This window comes from Alligator mississippiensis, chromosome 1, assembly GCF_030867095.1.
Source record: "Alligator mississippiensis isolate rAllMis1 chromosome 1, rAllMis1, whole genome shotgun sequence".
Classification (NCBI taxonomy): domain Eukaryota; kingdom Metazoa; phylum Chordata; order Crocodylia; family Alligatoridae; genus Alligator; species Alligator mississippiensis.
Genome location: NC_081824.1, coordinates 134,901,702 through 134,924,000, shown reverse-complemented (window position 1 = coordinate 134,924,000; position 22,299 = coordinate 134,901,702).

Below are 22,299 nucleotides of genomic sequence, written 5' to 3'. Positions count from 1 at the left end.
CAAATGCAATGCCATTCAGTCGTTTCATCAGATTAGGGCTCTAGAGAGGTGGGTTAATGCACCATGTCCCAATTCTGCTTGTGATGTTCACTGTAACTTTAGAGAAGAATAGCTCCATGTGTCTTCCTTTTCTCATCTCTAAAATGGGGACCACTAACATTTACGTTTCATTGCAAAATGTTTTGAGAGCTATAAAATTGCTTTCTTAAGGGAGTACTCCAGGGATTGGCATTAAAAAGGGTTTTATAAAAAATCATCATTAATAATCTAGAAGTGTGAATATAGCATAATTACAAAATTCAGAGGATACTGAATTAGCTAGACAGGTTAGAAAATGAAATCCTAAAGAGAGACCCGGAGGGTTTAGAAAGGTGGACAGGAGTTTGTTTATAAAAACAGACTCAATCTTATAAAACAGCAAGACAATAAATCTAGGAGAAAATAATTTGAAGCACAATCTTTAAGTGGAAGAAAAACTTTGGAAAAAGTAAGTCTGAAGGACTTAAAGATGAAAATAGATTGCACGCTCAGGCTTAATTTGCTATGTTCTACAGCTGCAAAAAGGTACCATATAATTTTGGGTTGCAAATGCCAAGCCATTGCATCACAAACCTGATAATCTCTTCTGTATACAGTTTTGGTTTAACTGAATTTGGAAAGCTGCATTCAGGTCTGAGCAGGGATTCTCTTCACCCAAGGAGGCAACTGATCACTACCAGATTCAAAATCCACTGTGGATATTTCAAAATGTTCCCTTAAAGTTGCTAAAATACCATTTTATTCAGGTTTTCGCACCACACCCATTGCTGTGGTATCTGAATGTCTTCCAAAAACGTATTAAGCAATGTAAACAACATCTGTCACACACAGCTTTTTCTCTACTTTCCTTCTGAAGGGACAGTTATGCTTATGTGATAGGGCTTTCTTTATTTTATCCTATTTTATTTAAATGGACAATGAGATTTTATGGTAAAAAAAAATTGCTTTGCCTTTGGAACAGACACCCAAGGAGTGCATAAACCTTGTGGAGGCTAATTTCATTGAGCCAGATGAGTATGAATACTGAGATCGGCAACTTATTGTGATATGTTGTGGGGAGCCAGCGTAGCAAGCAGGAAGAGTTAATGTTCTCCTAGTAACTCTTGTTGCTGAAGAGGTGTGTCGTTGCATTTGGCTCCAATTATATTTTTTCTAACTTGCTAAAGCCTTCAGATCAAGATAGATAGTATTTACCGTCTCACTGTTAAATCATCATAAAATTTTCATACTAGGAATATGACCTGTTCACAAAATCAAATGTAAATAGCAAATAGTCTGAGTGATTACTAAGATTGCTTTCAGTGTGAATCATAGAAACTTACAAAAAAAAATAGCTGCTGGATTTAATAAGGAAAAAGTTGTGAAAATGAACACCTACCCCAGATAAAGCAAAACTAATATTTTACCAGCCCCTCGTGGCTGCAATTTATAGAAGTGCCTAAGATATGAATGAAAGTTAAATCTATTAATTTGATTACTTGTTTCCAGAACCATCAGACATGTGGACAGTAATATCATGTGTGAAGTGGTATAAGGGTTATATTCAGCTGAGAGAAATCACTGTTCAGTCTATCAGATTTGATAGGTGTCAGAGGGCCATTTGAAAGTGAATAATAAGTGGATTGAATAATAAGAGAGCCTGAGCTGATTAAAACTTTTAAATTTATCCAAATGTTTAAACTAACAAAAAAAAGGTTAAAGTAGAAGATTTAACGTATCTGAAATAATGGAGAATTGCTCGATTAATGTGTGAATTATACTCTATTTTTTGGCATTTGTGGGGGAGGGGTGTTTAAAGACATGCATTATGGTTAGTGCCTACCTTCCATTTAAAATCTGTGGGAATATGGGAATTAAACTGAATTAGGATTTATGCCTTGGACGTTATCCATCTATTCTAGGGTAGCACTAGGAACTGAAACAAGTCAGGGCTGGATTGTGGTAGGACCTGTTTAAGCTAAGGCCTGTTTAGGTCCTGTTAATAATATCCGTGATAACATTATAGATTCATAGATGTTAGGGTCGGAAGGGACCTCAATAGATCATCGAGTCCGACCCCCTGCATAAGCAGGAAAGAGTGCTGGGTCTAGATGACCCCAGCTAGATACTCATCTAACCTCCTCTTGAAGACCCCCAGGGTAGGGGAGAGCACCACCTCCCTTGAGAGCCCGTTCCAGACCTTGGCCACTCGAACTGTGAAGAAGTTCTTCCTAATGTCCAATCTAAATCTGCTCTCTGTTAGCTTGTGGCCATTGTTTCTTGTAACCCCTGGGGGCGCCTTGGTGAATAAATCCTCACCAATTCCCTTCTGTTCCCCTGTGATGAACTTATAGGCAGCCACAAGGTCGCCTCTCAACCTTCTCTTGCGGAGGCTGAAAAGATCCAGTTTCTCTAGTCTCTCCTCATAGGGCTTGGTCTGCAGGCCCTTGACCATACGAGTTGCCCTTCTCTGGACCCTCTCCAGGTTATCCGCATCCTTCTTGAAGTGCGGCACCCAGAATTGCACGCAGTACTCCAACTGTGGTCCGACCAGCACCTGATAGAGGGGAAGTATCACCTCCTTGGACCTATTTGTCATGCATCTGCTGATGCACGATAAAGTGCCATTGGCTTTTTTGATGGCTTCGTCACACTGCCGACTCATGTTCATCTTGGAGTCCACTAGGACTCCAAGATCCCTTTCCACCTCTGTGCCACCCAGCAGGTCATTCCCTAGGCTGTAGGTGTGCTGGACATTTTTCCTCCCTAGGTGCAGCACTTTGCATTTCTCCTTGTTGAACTGCATCCTGTTGTTTTCTGCCCACTTGTCCAACCTATCCAGGTCTGCCTGCAGCTGTTCCCTGCCCTCCGGCGTGTCCACATCTCCCCATAGCTTTGTGTCATCTGCAATCTTGGACAGAGTACATTTCACTCCCACGTCCAAGTCACTGATGAAGACATTAAAGAGTATCGGTCCAAGGACTGAGCCCTGCGGGACCCCACTGCCCACACCCTTCTAGGTCGAGACCGACCCATCCACCACGACTCTCTGGGTGTGACCCTCTAGCCAATTCACCGCCCACCGGACTGTGTAGTCATCCATGTCACAGCCTCTTAACTTGTTCACCAGTATGGGGTGTGATACCGTATCGAAGGCCTTCCTGAAGTCTAAGTATACGACATCCACCCCTCCTCCTGTGTCCAGGCGTTTCGTAACCTGGTCATAGAAAGAGACTAGATTGGTCAGGCACGATCTGCCCGCCACAAACCCGTGCTGGTTTTCCCTCAGCATAATTTGCCCTGCCGGGCTCTCACAAATGTGAGCCTTGATAATTTTTTCAAAGACTTTACCAAGGATGGAGGTGAGACTGACTGGCCTATAGTTGCCCGGGTCCTCCTTCCTCCCCTTTTTGAAAATGGGGACCACGTTAGCCCTTTTCCAGTCCTCCGGGACTTGGCCCGTGCGCCACGAGCGTTCGAATATTCCCGCCAGTGGCTCTGCAATGATGTCGGCCAGTGCCTTCAGCACCCTCGGATGGAGCTCATCCGGGCCTGCCGACTTAAAGGCATCCAGTTCTTCCAAGTGACTCTGCACCATCTCAGGATCTACGCATGGAAGTCTGGCGCCTTGCTGCTGCCTCTCTACAACCCCAGTGAGAGACTTGTTGTGCCCCTCACTTAGGAACACTGAGGCAAAGAACTCGTTGAGGAGTTCAGCCTTGTATATGCCTTGACTTCCCTGTTTGTACTGTATTCAAATTCAGATATATTTAAGTGAAACAATAAAGTACAATCCTCTAAACTGGGTCACTCCAGTGGGCAATCTGTCTTGATTAAACAGCTCTTTAAATTAGGGGCCCACTTCCACTCCCCATGAAGCCAATGGCAGAACTCCATTCTACTATCAGGGGAAAAGGGAGTAGCAGACCAACAAAACCGAGACTGAAGAGACTTAATATAAGGTACGTACTTGGACAGATATTTACTGCAGTTCATCTTTCATCTTTCTTTTTTGGGGGGAAATCTCCTGTCCTATGTCAAGCCCAAGAATTTAGGTTTTGTGAAAGAACTTTCCTAGAGCAGAGAGTAAACCGAATGTAGCAGGAAATAGGACCTTTGGGGTGCTGCCTCTGCTGCTGTATGCTACTGTTTCCCTGAGCTGCTATGGCCAGATCCAGTCTATTCACAGGCCAGATCTGGCCTGTTCTAGAGGACTGTTGGTAGGAATCACCCTCTAGATGGGTGGTTTTCACCTCCTGTTTCAACCTTTCTAGATTCAAGGCACCCTCATTAGACTCAAGGCATCCCTTGGAAAATGACAGCTCTTAGTTTTCTCTTGCGTTTTGGTTATAGAAAAATAATAGAGCAGTTCTTCTGTTGCAAAGAACTCAGAAAGACCACAACAGGGCAGAATGTTTTCGCTCTAGGGATTCATATTTGAAATCTCCATTTTAGTTTTGTGAATCATGTTTGCATACCTAATAGTGCTAATATTGCGTGGCACCCGATGGCACCTATGAAAGGATCTCAAGGCACCCCAGTGTACTGTGCACCCCAGTTGAGAATCACTGCTCCAGATTATAGAACTGTGAAACAGGCACTCCTTGCCAACAATAGCAGCCTTCCCTTTGACAGGGCCCTGTTTTGCATGTAAACATATGACTGGTGGGTCTGTGTAGCCATGGGCCCACTGATCTTAGAATGACCTGCAAATTTCTTCTGTTATTATGTACTCGTGGCCTCTGCATAGCAGAGCTGGGAACCATTGAAAGCCCCCAGCTCTATTGTAAAAGCATGAGTTACTCTTTAGCTAGAACAATTTGATACTGCATAGGTCTGGATTTGTCTCTTAGTCTTCATTTGCAAGCTTCTGTATTAAAAGCCTGGAACTTTACATTTTACATCTGTTTAAAACCTGGTTAAGAATTGGGGGCCTATGTTCAGATATAATGCAAATTAAAAAAAAGATATACGTAGGTTAAGGTTACTTAAAAAATCTATGTCATTAATAATTATTGGTCAGGAGCTCTGCCCATCATTATCAGATAAATCAGTTTGCAGCAGCTGTGACAGCTCTTTAAGTCTGAGGCCTGAACAGCTTAATTGGGGAAATGATCAATTTTAAGATGCATAGTCAGGATGACATCCTTGGTGCAGTAAATTCTTTCAGGAATGAACATGAATAAAATGAATATATTTATGGAACAGTGATGTAATTCAGAATCTGGGCTGTTAAAAACCTATGCATCTTCATTCTTTCCTTACTGTGTAACAAGTTGCAGAATCTCCAAGTTCAGATAAGAGGCAATGGTATAGCTACCATTGTAGTGGAGTACTGAGTTTATAAGATTGAAGAGTCTTCCCAAACTGTGAGCACATAAAATAAAAAGTCAACATTTGCCTGTGGATACTATGCAAGTACCATAATTTTACCTTCAGTGTACAGGGCAAGCCTGAGTCCTCAGATACTACTGGCTGGGCGCATCTCTACATGACATTAGTGCACCTGGATAAACTCCAGTGCAATTCACACCAGAGTTTATTGCTCCTGGGCACAGTGTTTACACATTTGCCCAGGATCACAGCAGGTTCAGCTGGGGTGGCCTAACCCCGACTGGTAGGGACCTGGGGGCAGCCTGCCAGCCCGGGCTGCTCTGACCATGTGCTGCAGAGCGCCTGGCTGAGGCATGAGGGCGCTTCAGCACAGGGGGCTGCCTGCTGGCTAGCCTCATGCTGAAGCTCCCTGTGCCCCAGCCAGCTGGGGAAGTGTCTACACACGCGCTACTGCACAGAAAATAACTCTGCAGCAGAGTAGTACTTGTAATACCCTGCTGCAGAATTTATTAGTTTCATTTACCCTAATAAGGGTTCACGTGTGGATACTGAGACATTTACTGCACAGTTAATTAGTCAACTGTACAGTAAATGTCTCACTCTCTGTTCCCTAATAAACTTGTTGAGAGGTAGATACTGATATTCCCTGGAGAAAACAAAATACAAATTAGGGATATTTGCCCTCTGTTTAGTTTTCCTTGAAATCATTCCAGTGCAGATTATTTTAAAGCTTCCCTTTAAAATTGTTTCTATCCTTATTGTTGATAAGTTTCGGTCCCCAAATATATTCCAGAGTTCGCTGGGTATCTTGAAGCAAACAGTTTGTCCTGAGCAATTTTGTTTTTTAAATGCAGTTATTTTTACTCTTGTGGCATTTCATGTGTCTGCACATGAGCGGGTGGATGACAAAACAATGCAGTGACCATTGAAACGTCATTGTCAGTGACTTTACACAGAAGAAATGGCTTTAGGTTATGTGAAGAGCATCCATTCATTTCCCAATTCGTGATTAACCCTACAGGCTCCCACTGAGTTGTTACAGTGAATAAAACAAGATGTAAGATAAAAAGCGTTTTCATGTTGCTTTTTTGGTAAGGCCAAGTGCTCTTACCATGTATTCTGTCAAGATAATTTTCATGCCTGAGTTTAAGGTGAAGACCACAAATATTTTCTTGGCTTGCAGACAGGATGATCATGGGGCTCAACACTAGGTCAGGCATTAGCAAAAAAAAAGCTTCACATTTTAGTTTAAAACAGGAATGCCTAGAAAAATAGTCAGGTGAGTTACACTGGAGTTGACTTGAGATATTCCTATTCATGCTATATTATAAGAGCTGCCCTTTTCCCTTCTGATGGGTGTCTGTGTGTAGACAGTGTGGCAAAACCACCATGGTTAGCTAAAAAAACAGTATTACAAAATGAACCAGGCAAATCAAGTAATCTAACTAAAGTTGGAATTCTGTGCACTGTGACTAATACATGAAACCGTAACGCTCTCTTTGCTAAGGCAGCTGATGTTCTTTGTACAAGATGTACACACATTGAAAATAAGAAAAAAAACAACAAAACCAGGCACCAGATGCATGTGTTGAGGGAAGCAAAGGGAAGGAAGAGCAGTAGAAGGTGGGAGTAGCACTGCAGGCTGTAGAAACCCCCACAGATTCATAGTGAGGATCATAGTGTTGATTTTTTGGGGAGGACCACAGAAGAGTAGTTAATCTATTCTGATGTGGGGAACCTAAAAGTGACAGGTTCTTTCTGGCCATGGCAAATTCCTTTGGCGATATAGGGTGTGATTCTGATCTGGCTTACCATGGTGTGTATCAGGAAGAATTAAGCTGAATTCAGTGAAGTTACACTGGTGTAAATGAAGGGAGACTCCAGTCCGTGGATGGATTTCAGTCTTGACAAATCTAAATGAGAAGAATTGTTCATCTTCCATGGGTAAAGATGAGGGGAAAAGTAATGTGAACTATTAACATCATAATTAAGCCTAATTATTTTACCATACTTGTGATCCCTTTTACCTTCAGTAGACATTGTGTGTGACATAATTGTAATATATTAAACATATGATTTGTACTAACTCCTCACTTGGATGGGGCCCAGATTATGCCCTGTACAGGGAAAAGCCATTTCAGGGACCAGAAATGTCAGCACATGTACCACCTTTCCCCAGGACTAAGAAAGGGTTGGCTTTCTGCACTCTCCCATAGGATCCTGGGGTAGACTAGGTCCCATATCTTGTTAGGTGGGCAAGTGGGGGATGTGAAAGGAGGTTCTGAATACCTTCTAACTCTTGGCAACTTGTGTTGCTAAATGACAGTGCTTGTATCAGAGAACTCTCTTTTCTGTACAGCTCTAGCCTCAGTCCTCAATGGCATGATTCCCAGTCTTTGTTTCCTAGGTCACTCTGGGGCTATTCCCATTCTACCTGTTAGATGCCTAAGTACAGTTCTGTTTGTCTGGGCTAGAATCTCTGAAAAACCATTAATGTGTCTTTTTTTAACTGAATCGTTATACTTCCCTCAAGACAAAATCTTGAAAGAGGTGAAAGAGAACTTGCCCACTTTCTGCACGAATGGTTTTTCAGGGTGGAATAGAACCATGCTTAGGTGCTGACTTCTACTTGTCTGCCTAACAAGTGGAATAGGATCTGTCTCCTTGTGTCACAGTCATGATGTGTAGTGTTTTGGGGTAGCGGGGTTATCTTTTGAAGCAGGCTAAGAAATGCCTTCCACAGAATCCAAGTTGATGCCTCCTGGGACTTTAGTAGCTCAAATATATGTGTGGTTACTCTTTTTTTTTAAACAGAAAACACCTGTGATAAGGCTAGTGAAGAGAATAGTTGGTTGATCTGTTTTGACAGTACCTGTATATGCTGTTTCTTAAGTCCTTGAAGGATCTGCAACAATAGCCTAAACAGCATGTAAGAGTGGGGTCACGCTACTCTCATAAATTCCGTCTTGTGGACAGGGGTCCCTGCACATGCAGAAAAGGGGGATGGGTTTGTTTTATAAAGGATGGATTCTGAGGTCTGTGTTGAATGTATAATTGTTATCTGCTATAAAGGTGGTGGTGTGCGGTGGAGGGATTGGAGAGTATGAGGCTTAGTTTCAGGTTTCACTGAGGAATCAACTCAACTTGAACCCAGAAGGTTGGAAACACAGTAGAAAAAAAGGTCAAACTTTTCTGTATAATAACTGAATGCTTTTGGGCCTCAAGCAAAACATACAGAGGTTGGAAACATGCTCGATTCTTACAAAACATACAAAACCCTATCAAGCATGGAATAACCACTTAATCATTTTAAGTGAGGGCTATAAAAAAATACAGTTGGTGTCTAATAGGAGTTTTGCACCCATGCTAACAACTGCCAAGAAAATAGTTACCCAAGTAAATCAATAAAGTATCATTCCACTCCAAGGTCTCCCTGTCCCAGTCCCTGAACCTCCGCTTCAGAGGAGTACTGAAACCTGGCAAGATTTATTTTAATGAAGGGAAACACTTCTGCATTATCAGGTAGTAAAGAGGTTGTTTACTACTTCTCCAGGAGTGTTGAAAAGCCACTCTGAATTCACACGTGTACTATAGGTATCATAAAAATTCTCTCTGCTTGAAGAACCAAAACTTTGATTTTTTTTTTTTAATTTCCTGAAAAGGATGAGTTCATCACCAAACCCATAAGAAACCTGCCCATAAGAAAGCTGCTTGTTCTGAGAGGCAGATTTGCAAGTCTGGTCAAGAATATTAGAGCTGGTGTAATACTGCAAAAACATTGACATTAATAGTCTTTTGTAAGTTTTAACAAATACACTCAGATTGTGTTGGCAACTATTGTTCTGTGTGTATTTTTAAAAAATCAATCTAGATGCTTATCTGGCCCTCACTGCCATGGTGTCTGGGCACCCAGATATTCTAGCAAACAAATTGTTGGCAGGAATGTTCCATGAAACAATGGCTTTTCAGTTAATGCATAAAAATATTTGCAGAAGCAGGGTTTGACTTGGTCCTTGGCTGCATTATTAATATCTGAAATATAATTCTCAGTCATGCTTATCCAATAAGGGCACAGAAGCATAACTTGTTACTGACATGCGCAACTAAAAGATCTAGAATTTTGCATTTCTAACACCAAATAGAGCAATATCCTAGCAAAGGGGCTACATGCTAAAAGCGAGTGGGGGAAACAAAAGGTCTTGGTGAATAATTTCCAACAACAAGTAAGGAGGAGAAAAATCTAAGCTGTTGGTTTTGTACGGCTTGCCTGGCCCTGAAATGAAATATCAATAGTAGCTGTGGCAGCAGTGTAAGAGGGAAATTTTGTGAGAAGCTATTCAGTGCTCTTTGTATTGAAAGCAAATTGAAACAGTGTACTTGGCTTTGCTCTTAGAGCCAAGAAAGTACTGAAGGGCAAGAAGGCAAGGGAGAGTTATCGTGCTAGTTTCCTCCCCACAGCAGAGTGCTGCAATTGTTTATCATTCATTGTGTGATTTCTTGGCAGTTGTGAACTTCTAAAGTGAGGATCCAAGAGAAAGGACATTATGTGATACTTAAAGTGGATCATCTTATTGATCTTCATCCTTTGTGGAGTTCCCCACATGAAGTTAATGAGTGACTTAGCATTAAGACTTTCACTTTCTCAAGACAAGATTACTTTTTCAAAATGGTCTGGTAGTGTTTGAGATGGAGCCCCTGCCCAATGATCTAATTTGGACTACTTCTGTGAGAAGACCAATAAAAAAACCCCATACTGCTGTCCTCAAACATATTTAGAATAATCTAGTAATGCTCGCTTTTTGAGGTACTGTTAAAAACGGAAGGAGGGAGGGTAGATGTGACTTGAAAGTATTTGTGTTTGCCTCTGTAGCAAGACCTAACTTCCAAGGGCAGCTATGATGCCCTCTTATGACTCCACTTGTCCTGCTTGCTCCCCTCTGGCCTGGCAGGGTATCACCCTATTATCCTGCCTGCCATGTCTCAAAGCTCAATGTAAGCTTTCCAGACACGATCTCTTACCCTGGGGTTTGCCCCTGCTCCCCAGAATACCATATTTCTTTTGGGAGCTCTGACCCCCCAACCCAGAACACACTTTACCAGCCTACTAGTTCCATAGCTCCTTATCTGTTCTCACACTAGACTTCTGCTGCCCCTGCCCCTGCCCCTTCAAATTCTGGGTTGGGATTCTCTGCTAACTTGCACTGCAAAATATATGCATGAGTTGGATTGTGCATCACTACATGCTTTAAAAATTGCAGCCCAAACCTCACATTAATTTTTCCTTTGAACTTTTTAATAGAAACATCAGCTGCTGTGCTTATCCAGTGTGGCTGTGTATTCTCCCCTACCTATTTTTGTTATTAAATCCATCTGTTGAACCTCCCTGCCATTTGATTGCTGTTCCACCCAAACTTTAAAACCAACTCCCTGGGCAGCCACATTTCTATTTAGGCCATACTGAGAGAGTCAATTGATTTCATGGCTCATTGTCATCTCCTTGATTCCTGTTAATCTCTCTCTACTCCACAGGTGTTAACAACCCTCTATCCTTTTTAATGGTCTTGATGTTCCACTATTTGAACTCTCCTTTCTTTTGTAGTTTTGCTATCTGTTAGCCATTCCTGGTAATGTATCTTTTCTATTTCACAGTCCTGCAGACTGTTTTTTTAGCTAGAGCTCAAAACCTTAGCTCAGGTATGGTAATATTAACTCAGGTGTAGAAATGATTGACAGGGTGCATCTACCTGAGATGTTTACTGCAGAGTAGATTAATTAGTTCTGGAGTAAATGTCTCATATCTACACGTGTGGCCCTATTAGGCTGCAGGAAACTTATAAACTCTGCAGCAGGGTAGTACTTGTAAATACAAGTACTATTCTGGTGTGGATTTTTTCCATGTGCAGCAACACATGTGTAGATGCTGACCCAGCTGGCTGGGGCATGAGGGTACTTCTGTGTGGGGGCTGCCTGCCAGCTAGCCCTGCACTGGAGCACCCTCATGCCTGAGACAGCCCCTCTGCATCATGTTGAGCCAGGTCAGAGCAGACCTGGGCTGGCAGGCTGCCCCTCCAGGCCCCCTGCCAACCAGGGCTGCTTCAACCTGGCTCAATGTATTGTGGTCCTGGGCATACATTCAAACAGTGTGCCCAGGAGCAATAAACTCAATTGCATATCACACCATTGTTTATTGCTTCAAATTAATAGCACATGTAGACATTTTGGTTTATGAATCTGAGTAAGTGACATATATTTAACTATAATGACTACAGGACTAATGAAATAATGCCTTTTTTGCTTAGTTTGTTGTGGTTTTTTTAAACTTTATATGTAATATGGCAAATTAGTGCCCATTCCAACCCTTATATTTGTATAGTGCTACTTCCCTAGTATATTAATAAAGCATCTAGTTTTTCTTTAACTAGAGAAACATACATGTTGTGTTATATATCATGAAATGATGTGCCACACCATCTAAACCAGGGGTAGGCAAAATATGACCCATGGGCCGGATCCAGCCCACTAGCTGATTGGATCTGGCCTGCAGGCAGGCACCCACCAATTAATTGTATACGACCCCGCTGGTGGCTGCCCCTGCTGCGTTCTGCACTGGGTTGAATCCTGCCCTGGGGAGAGTGTGCTGTGCTCTCAGCCTCCCCTGCTGGAGGGCACTAGCCCCACCAGCAGGCACAGCTTCTGAGCAGGGCTCCCCCACCCTCAGTGACTCCTCCTCCTGTCTCTGATGAAGTGCTCCGGGCAGCAGGTTGAGAGGGGAAGCTGGAGCATTGAGGGGAGTGGGATGGCCTTTGCCTGCAGCTCACTGTGGTCTTGCTTGTGCAGGGCAGGGTAGTATGTGAATGGAGGGGGGGGGGAGGGTGTGAAGGAGCTCAGCTGCTCACAAAGTCCTGTGGGGGCAGGCACGGGACAAGCAGGAGTGGGGGAGCAGCAGGAGGAGCCAGTGTGCACTTAATGCAGCCCTGCTGGGCAGGCACATGAGAGAGAAGCAGCAGCAACAGCAACAGCAGCAGGAGGCCGTGGGAGACCTGCAGCCTCATGAGGCAGGTGTGGGACAGAGATAAGAGAGCCGGTGGTGCCAGGCTCAGATCCCTGACCCGCGCCCACCCCCCACCTCCTGGGGGTTTCTGTTGCTGCCTGCCAACAGCTGCTGCTTTTTTGCCCTTTCCAGGGTGCTGTGAGCCAGGCTGACAGAGCCAACCCCCCTCTCTCTCCTCCTACCTGTGGAAGGGCTGGGCTTAGCCACATCTCAGAATGGGTGGGGGGAAGCCCCCCACATGCACACACCTAACCCACCCACAACCCACACACATGCCTCCATGCCTTCTCACACACCCCTCTCACACATCCCACCCCTACACACACACTGTCCCACACACCCCACACCCCAGCCACACACCCCACCATATACATCCCACACACATCCACACACACATCCACACCCTGAGCCTCACTTTACCCACACCCCACACATGCACATATCCCACCATACTCACACACACCCCCAACACCTCAACTGCACGCACCCCACTCCCCAACATACCTACAAACACACTACAGCTCAACCACACATGCATACACCACATCCCCTACACACATCCACACCTTTACCCACTAGGGCTGTGTGAAGCTTCAGTCCCTGATTTGATTTGGTGGAGATTTGGCCTGATTCGGCGGCTGAATCTCTGAATCAGAATCAAATCGCAGGACCCTTTAATCTCTCTGAATCGAATCAGAACCCTCTGAAATGATTCAGAAAGATTCAGCGATTCGGACATAGACACAGCTTTAAATATTTTTTCTACATGCCTCTAGGTAGCAGGCGGCTTGTGAGTGCTGAAATGCTGGGGTGCATGGAGTGTCCCCACAGAAGTGTGGAGGGCTCCCCAGTGTGCTAGGCAGCAGATCTGGAGGTGGACCAAAACCACTTCCTGTCCACTTCTGGGTCTACCGGGGAGTGTGCAGGGCCCTCCCCACAATTCCCCCCAACTCGGTGACTGGTGCCTCCTGGGTCTGGAGGGGGCACCTGGGGTTCCCCCACAGCTGATTCCTGAGCTGGGGGGGAAACGGCCCCCCCCCGCATGCTCCCTGGTGGGCCTGGAAGTGGACCGGAAGTACCTCTGATCCACTTCCAGGTTCACCGCTGAGCATGTGGAGGGCCTCCCTTCACACTCCTGTGGAACGCTTTATCTGCCCCAGCATCACAATGTTCACAAGCTGTGCTGATACCTCGAGGTATGTAGAAAAAACATTTAAAGCTGTGTCTATGTCCTAATCGCTGATTCTCCAAATCATCATTGAATCTTCAGATTTGGATTCAGTTGAATTGAACCAGGGACAGTGCTCCGAATCAACGAATCAAATCACTGTCCCTGATTTAGGCCAAATCTGAATCCAAATTGAATAGGGCCTACCTCACACACCCCTAATACCCACACCCCACACAAACACACCTCCCCATGTACACACCCATGCCCCCTCACACATTCCATCATACCCAGACACACATCCAAGTCCCACACACCCCACACACATCCCACACCCACACATAGACCCACACACCCCTCCTACACCCTTACACACTGCACCCACACCATACCCCCACCTCCCCCACACACCCCAGCCACAAACTCCCCACATCACACCCCCCTACCCCTCCACCCACAGTATACAAGCAAACCCCACCCCCAAAAGCAGTAATTCCTGGGTGAGGGGAGAGAATTCCAGCAGCAAAGGTCAGGGGCTAGGGGGCAGGACTTCAGTTGCAAGATGGTGATCAGGGGGCAGAGTACCTGTCAAGGGGCAGGACTACCCTCATGGCCTTTGATGCTTCACCAAAACTTGGTAAGCAGCCCTCCAGTTGAACTAATTGTCTGCTTCTGATCTACACTCACCTTTTCAAAACCCATCCATGCCAAGAGGGCAGGTTTGGAGCATATGCCCAATATAAAGTCATCCAGTCTGGGTACCTGGACTAAATTCCAGGTTTGGCTTGAAATTCCCTATTGTTTGGCCACCTATGGATAGCATTGCAGAAAATCCACTCAAAGTAATCTTAGCATAAACTCGGAGTGAAGAGGGAATTCAAGGGTGGTAGGTAGGTGAGGTATATAAGACAGTCCTGCCTCCGCTTTGAGAAGAATATATTTTTATTAACCTCTATGCAGTGCTGCCTGCAACATAGGAGAAACTGGGCATTGCTGGGGTCATAGACTGGTTGATTTTTTTCTTAAAGTTCACAAATGACATGGCACTAGTACAGGAATGGGGGGTATGAGGAAGGAAGATGTTTACCACCATACAACTTGTCAATGGGAATAAGAAAGGAATCCATCCAAGAATACACTCCAGTGCTTCTATCCTCTGCTGGATATACCCATCTCTTTTTTTCTTCTGTATCCCTTCCTCCCCACTACTTTCAGGCTGGAAAGCACAAATTGGTGCTATCCCCTCATTGTCAGAGGGTGCATCTACACGTGCACCGTTACTGTGCAGTAACTTAGGTTAAATTACTGTGTGGTATGAGCGTGTGTCTACACATGAACACCTGTACTGTGCAGTAATATGGTAACTTATGCCAGCTTGGGCATAAATTTGCTGCCTGTACGACGAAGGTAGCAAATTTATGCCTTAGTAGTTACTGCACAGTAAAGGCACATGTAGATGCTTTACTTTAGTCCCAAGTCAATCCCCACACTGTGTTACTGCACTGTAACACCTTCACATCTAGATGCCGGTGTAAAACTCGCTTACTGCTAAGTAACCTACTGCTCAGTAAGTTACTGCACAGTAAATGTACATGTTGACATGCCCAGAAATTTGTCAATTTTACATACATGAAATTAATGGGTTTAAAACAAGCAGTATGTATATTTTTTAATTGCATATGTGTTGCATGTCTTGTTTAACTTTAACTTAATTCTTTTCATTAGCTCCATTGATTAATTTTAAGGGTTTTGGTTAAGTTTCTTCATTTTATATAGAAGAGAAAACTTCAATAAGCTTTTACTTACTGACATCCAACTCTATATATCTATATAAGAACCTACCTACCAAGGCCATCCAGAAATGGTTCCCCAAACAGAATTTATTGCAAAGCTGATTATGTATTAATATATACAAATGACAAATCTAAAACACAATGTCAAAAAGCAAGAAAATGTAATCAAGAATTTATTATTCTCCCATTACTATTCAACTGGGAAAATAGCTGTTCTACTTTAAGGGAATAAAAAACCCCCACACCCAATCCTGGTTTTCTAAGTGAGTGCCACTAAAATTACTAGTAAAATAATACTTAAATATATAACAATACCTGAAGCGCACCATAATTTACCTAGATATGTTTTTTGCTTCTGCATATAAAATAGGTTTATTATAAGATTTATTGCCATATATATGTAGCAATAAATATATAAATATATAGTAAGCCTACTGGTCCATTTTACAGACAGAATAAAAACTTAATATATTTTCTAACCTTACATCTTGTTCTGTTTTGTATATTTTAGCTGGTATTGTTCATATGGACCATTGAATAAATACCCAGAAACTTCTCATGAATTTGCCTATCCCACCCCAACACAACAGTGTGTAAGCAGTAAAAGTAACTAAGCATTTCATAAAGGTCTATGTGGTCCTAATCTGTCTGCTCCTATGTGATATGGGAACCCAGTGCAGAGGGACACTGGCCTTTCACACCATGTTTCCCTAATATCTCATTGATGTAGTAGCTGTAGAAGGCATCTTAAGTATGTTATATATACTGGAGCGGGTTCTGGCATCTGTATTAAGGGTAATTGTAAGGATAGGTCAGAGGGGACAAAGTGTAGCATGGGCAGATTCTTAAATAGCAGTGCATCAGTCTTTGAGCACTTCTGTTGATCAGTTTTTCATCTGTTCTGAACTCTTCCATGTGGGAATACGCATGTGGGATTCTATAGGGACCTGTTTTGTCACCCTTACTGTTAAAATGTATATATGGAGACATTAGGAGGGTTAGTGACATGAACTGTCTGGAGGGGCACGGCTGTAATGGTGGTGGTGGGAGCATGGCAGGAGCGGCAGAAGCACGGTGGTGGTAAGTGTGGAGCTCCTGCAGATGCCACCAGCACTGTCCCACCAGTGATGCCACCAGCGGTGTTGGCAGCGAGGTGGCGAGTGGCAGCACCTTTTTGTAGGGGGTGCACCGCCACACTTAAGGGGTGCATGTGTACCCTGCATGCATCCCCTACGCATTGCCTGTCATTAGTGAGGGGGTTGGGTTTGTGATATCTTTGGAAAAGCATTTCATATTGATCTCTTCTGACCCTGCTGATGAGGACGGATTTCAATGAGGTAAGGAGAATAGTCGGGGAAGCACTGAGGTCCCAGAGGGGAGGGGAGTCGGGTGTCCAGGAAGAGTGGTCGTTCCTTAAGGAGACGATCCTCCAAGCCCAAAGGGAGGTAATCCCAACACGGATCAAAGGGGGCAAGAGGGTGCAAAAGCCCCCATGGTTCACCAAAAGCATAAGGGAATGTCTCCTAGCTAAAAAGGAGGCATACACCCAGTGGAAGGGAGGGTCCATCACCAGGGAGGACTATAACTTGGTTGCTCAGGGCTGTAGGGGGGTGGTCAGGAAGGCCAAGGCAGAGATGGAACTGGGACTAGCTACCCAGATCAAGGACAACAAATAGTCCTTTTTTAAATACATAGCGGGTAAAAAGAAGGTACCGGGTAACGTGGGGCCTCTGCAGGACACGCTAGGAAATCTGGTCATCTCACCAGACAGCAAAGCTAACCTATTTAACAATTTCTTTGCCTCCATTTTTCTGAGCAGGAACCGGGTCACCCCTCCACCACCAGGACCCCCGTAGGTCCCAGGGGAGGCTTACCCAGGCCTAGGGTAAGTGAGGACCTAGTCAGGGAACTTCTGGAGGGACTGGACTTATTTAAATCAGCAGGTCCTGATGATCTCCACCCCAGAGTGCTGAGGGAATTAGCAGAGGTCATTGAAGGACCCCTGGCACAGCTTTACGAGCACTTATGGTGCTCTGACAAGGTGCCACAGGATTGGAAATGGGCCAATGTGGTTCCCATTTTCAAAAAAGGGAGGAAGGGGGACCCAGGAAACTATAGGTCAGTCAGTCTTACCTCGGTCCAGGGTAAGCTTTTTGAGAGAGTTATCCTGGCGCATGTCTGTGAGGGGCCAGCAGGGGATATTATGCTTAGGGGCAACCAACACAGGTTCATTAGAGGCAGGTCTTGTCAGACCAACCTGGTGGCCTTCTATGACCACGTCACAAAATCCTTAGACGCAGATGTAGCAGTGGACGTAGTCTTTCTGGACTTTAGGAAGGCCTTCGACACTGTCTTTCACCCCATTCTCATTAAAAAAACTAGGGGACTGTGGTGTCGACACCTACACAGTCAAATGGGTCACTAGTTGGATGGAGGGCCACACCCAAAGAGTGGTGGTGGACGGGTCATTTTTGACCTGGAGGGATGTGGGCAGTGGGGTTCCACAGGGCTCGGTCCTTGGGCCTGCACTGTTCAACATCTTCATCAGCGACTTGGATGGGTGTGTAAAAAGCACCCTGCTCAAATTTGCAGACGACACTATGATGTGGAGGGAAGTAGGCATGCTAGAAGGGAGGAATAGGCTGCAATTGGACCTAGACAGGTTACAGGGGTGGGCAGATGAGAACAGGATGGGTTTCAGCACTGACAAGTGCAGGGAGGAAGAACCAGCAGCATACCTACAGGCTGGGGAACTCCCCTCTCATCAGCACAGAGGCAGAAAAGGATCTTGGAGTCATTATTGATGCCAAAATAAACATGGGCCAACAGTGTGGGGATGTGGTCAGTAAGGCCAACCGTACCTTGTCACGCATCCACAGATGCATCTCAAGCAGATCCAAGGAGGTGATCCTCCCCCTCTATGCGCTACTGGTCAGGCCGCAGTTGGAGTACTGCGTCCAGTTCTGGGTGTCACACTTCAGAAGGGATGTGGACAGCATGGAGAGGGTCCAGAGGAGGGCCACACACATGGTCAGGAGTCAGCAGGGCAGGCCCTATGAGGAGAGGTTAAGGGACCTGAACCTGTTCAGCCTCCAGAAGAGAAGGCTGAGGTGGCATCTAGTGGGCATTTACAAACTATTCAGGGGGGACCAACAGGCATTGGGGGAGTCCCTGTTCCCCCGAGCACTACCAGGAGTGACGAGAAATAACGGTCACAAGCTTGCAGAGGGTAGATTTTGGCTAGATACCAGGAGGCGCTACTTCACAGTCAGGACGGCAAGGATCTGGAACCATCTTCCAAGAGAAGTGGTGCTGGCTCCTACTCTGGGGGTCTTTAAGAGGAGGCTGGATGAACATCTTGCCGGGGTCGTTTAACCCCAGTACTCTTTCCTGCCATGGCAGGGGGTTGGACTTGATGATCTGCTCAGGTCCCTTCCAACCCTACCAATTATGAAACTATAATACCAACTCAGTGCCTAATGGAGCTTGGAGCATGACCCGGGGGGTGGGGGGAGGGGGGTAGGTCAGCTGAGACACAACCAAGTTAACAAGGAGAAAATGGTTAGAGGACACATTTATGGAAACATAGGTTTGGAAGGGGTGTCACGACACATTGTACTAGATTCTGTCTGTTGTGTGCTTCCTGAGGTATTTATCGGATCCCAAGTTACCTCTGGCAGTTGACAAAGTAGTGTTCATTGGCAGATGAGAAGGAGGATACATCCTTCCCCCCACCCCCTCAACTGAAGACCTTATTACTTTTAGCCTCCTTTTGTTACTGTGAAGTTGGCTTACTGCAGTAGGGTCTACATGGGGCATAGTAGATTTCATCAAGTTAGACAGAGAGCAAGCAGAACTGTCAGTGTATATCTGCACAAAACTGAACTTAATGAGGAATCGGGTATAATACTGAAACGATCCTTCTGTGTTTTGCAGAGAGGTAATCACTCTCACACACATATAAGAAGAAATTATAATAGTTACTCTATTTATAGAGAAATGTGTAGCTAAAATGTAGGAAAATTATTGTTCTCCATATTCTTACTTTTTTATTGAAGAAACAAATCACACAGTAAATTATGTCTGATTTGCATGAAATATTGTATGCACCTAGATTTCAGCATGAACTAGGGAAAATACATTGTTTTAATTCCATAGCCTTCATAGTTGACTTTTTTTTATTAAATTTCCCATGCTATAATTCTTATTTGGCTTCTATTACATTCAAGAAACCCTCCTGGGTATAATTTAACATCTGCAAATTACCAGGACTGGTAATGAAACATTAATACATGTTGCCCAAATGCAGGAGAGAAACAGGTGAGGGAACATGGGGTCCAACCTGATGATCTACTGAAGTCCCTTCCAACCCAAACATCTATGAATCTATGAAACATGCAGCTGCCCCTGGTGGCATGTGATATACACTACAGATGTGTGGGGAGATGCTGGCTGGCACTTGCCAGCGGGGACATTTGGGACAAGGAAGTCTCTTTTCCTTTCCTTTGTCAGGGACTGAAGCAACTGGAAACCAAGGGTCAGTTTCTATTTCTCCTATTAGGCACATAAATGGAGTTAGGTACCTAAGTGTGAATCTATTTGTCTCTGCTTGAGTCCTTGAAAATCCATTAATGCATCTGTTTTGTAAAATACTATTTTCTGACCCTTAGAAATGAGTTACAAACAAATAGTGAGGAGGGGCATGGTGGCCAACCCACCTTCTGCATTAATGGTTTTAGGGCAATGCACTTAGGCTTCCATGTATGTCTCTGTCACGGCAGGGTCCTATAGGAGGGCCGTGATCTCCTTAGGCCCTCTCTCCGTGCCAATTCAGCCCAAGGGCACCCTCGATTCTCGCCCACCACATCTTGCTGGTAAATATAATAGGGAGGCTGCCTTGCATCTCCTTGGGCACGTAAACTCCTGGACCCCTCGTGGGTCTTATCCTGCACCCATGGGTGCCTTGGGGCACCCTAGCCTTATGGGCTACGCGTGGCTCCTACCAACCCCTAATACCACGCCCCAAGCCTCGCTGATGGGAAACACGCTAGTATGTCTCTTTCTCATATATATTGCCCGTCTCTTGGGCCTCCTCTACGTGCTCTTGCCCACTCTCTGGGCCTCCTCTGCTATGCTGCCCTCTCCTGGGCTCTCCGAGCCCACTCGGGGCCTCCTTGTAACGTTGCCCCTCTCTGGGGCCTTCGCAATAGTGCCCCCACCTGGGGCCTGCTACGCCCGCGCTGGGCTTCTCAGTAATGCCCTCTTCCTGGGGCTCTCCCTGCGCCCACACTCGGGCCTCTAAAATACCGCCCCATCTGGGGCTCTCTGCGCCCACTCTGGGGACTTCCCAGCAACGTCCCCTGACTCTCAGGCCCACCACGCTGCTCTCTCCTTCTCTCAGGGCACACCACGCTGCTACCCCCTCTCACCAGGGCAACCGCAGCACTCTACCCTGCTCTGGGGATTGCTGCAGCACTAGCCATTCTTCAGAGGCTCACCATGCCCGCACTGGGCCTCCTAATAATATTGCCCCCTCCCTAGGGCTTGTGGTGCCTGTCCTGGGCTTCCTAATAACACCACCCCCTCTCTGGGGCTCGCTGTGCCCCTACTGGGCTTCCTAATAATATGGCCCCCTCTCTGGGGCTCGTCGTGCCCGCACTGGGCTTCCTAGTAATATTGCCCCCTCTCTGGGGCTCGTCGTGCCCGCACTGGGGCATCTCAAAGCTGCCCCTCTCTGGGGCTGGGGTCTACATACCCTGCACACAACCCGGGGTCTATGTTCCCCGCCCGTAACCCACTGGTTGCGCTCCTCACTGCAAGCTGAGCCTTCCTCAGGCGCTGGGGCCCCCACACTCCCGTGGGGCCCTTTATGAGGCCTCCTCCAACCCCTATAGCCTCACCCAAACCACCGGTGTAATATCAAAGCCTGAACACAAACTCAAGCCTCCTGGCTATAACTCAAACATAAGGCACCGGGCCATAACAACCTAAGCCTCCTGGCTGTAACTCAATATCATTGCTCTAGCCTCTGGAGCTCTTGCGAGCTATACTTGTGATCCAGGTTCTCCCTCTATCCTGGCTGAAGGAGCTCCTGCCTCTCCACCTGCTAGCAGGCAACTGCCAGCCTGGCCTCAGCCCTGGGCTTTATAAGGGCCAGGCCCTGCCTCCTACAGGCAGCTGGCTCTCCTTAGCTGCCCCAGCAACCCACAGCTGTGCTCGTTACCCTGGCAACCCTCATCTGGGCTCGTTGTGTCCTGCCAGGGCTCTCTCTCCCTGGCAGTTTCTACTCCCTAGGAGCAGGCACCAAGGTGCCCTGCGACAGTCTCATATATGGAACAGTATCTAGCCCCCAACTCTGTGCCATTCTGTTTGTGCTCATTTGAACAGACTTCAGATTTTGGTGGACTCTCTGTATTCCAGCTGTATTTGATATGGCTGTGAAAAATGCAATGTGATTTTTTTGTTCCCTCACACAAGCTTCATGACAGAGTAGGGATAATATTTATAATATATCATGCACACACAAACATACATACATATATATATATCTATATATAGATATATCTATAGATATATTTATATATAGATATATCTATATAGATATATCTATATATAGATATATACATGTCTATATATATAAAAGGCTTAGTCTGTTGGTCTGTGTGTCTGTCCATAATGCTCTTGAGGGTTGTGGCTCCCAGCAGGGTGTCACTCCAGCCACTGCTGCTTCAAGAATGCCCATCAAGAATGACAGGTGGGGTGTGGCTCCAGTGGAGCAAGCTGGGTGGTGCAGGCCAGGCAGACATGGAGTGGGAAGGAGAAGGGGGGCTGGTGCAGGGCCAGATGTGGAGTTAGGGGTGGTGGTTCGGGGCTGGACATGGAGTGGTGGGGGGTGGCGCAGTGCTGGATGTGCAGCGGGGGGGCAGTGCAGTGGC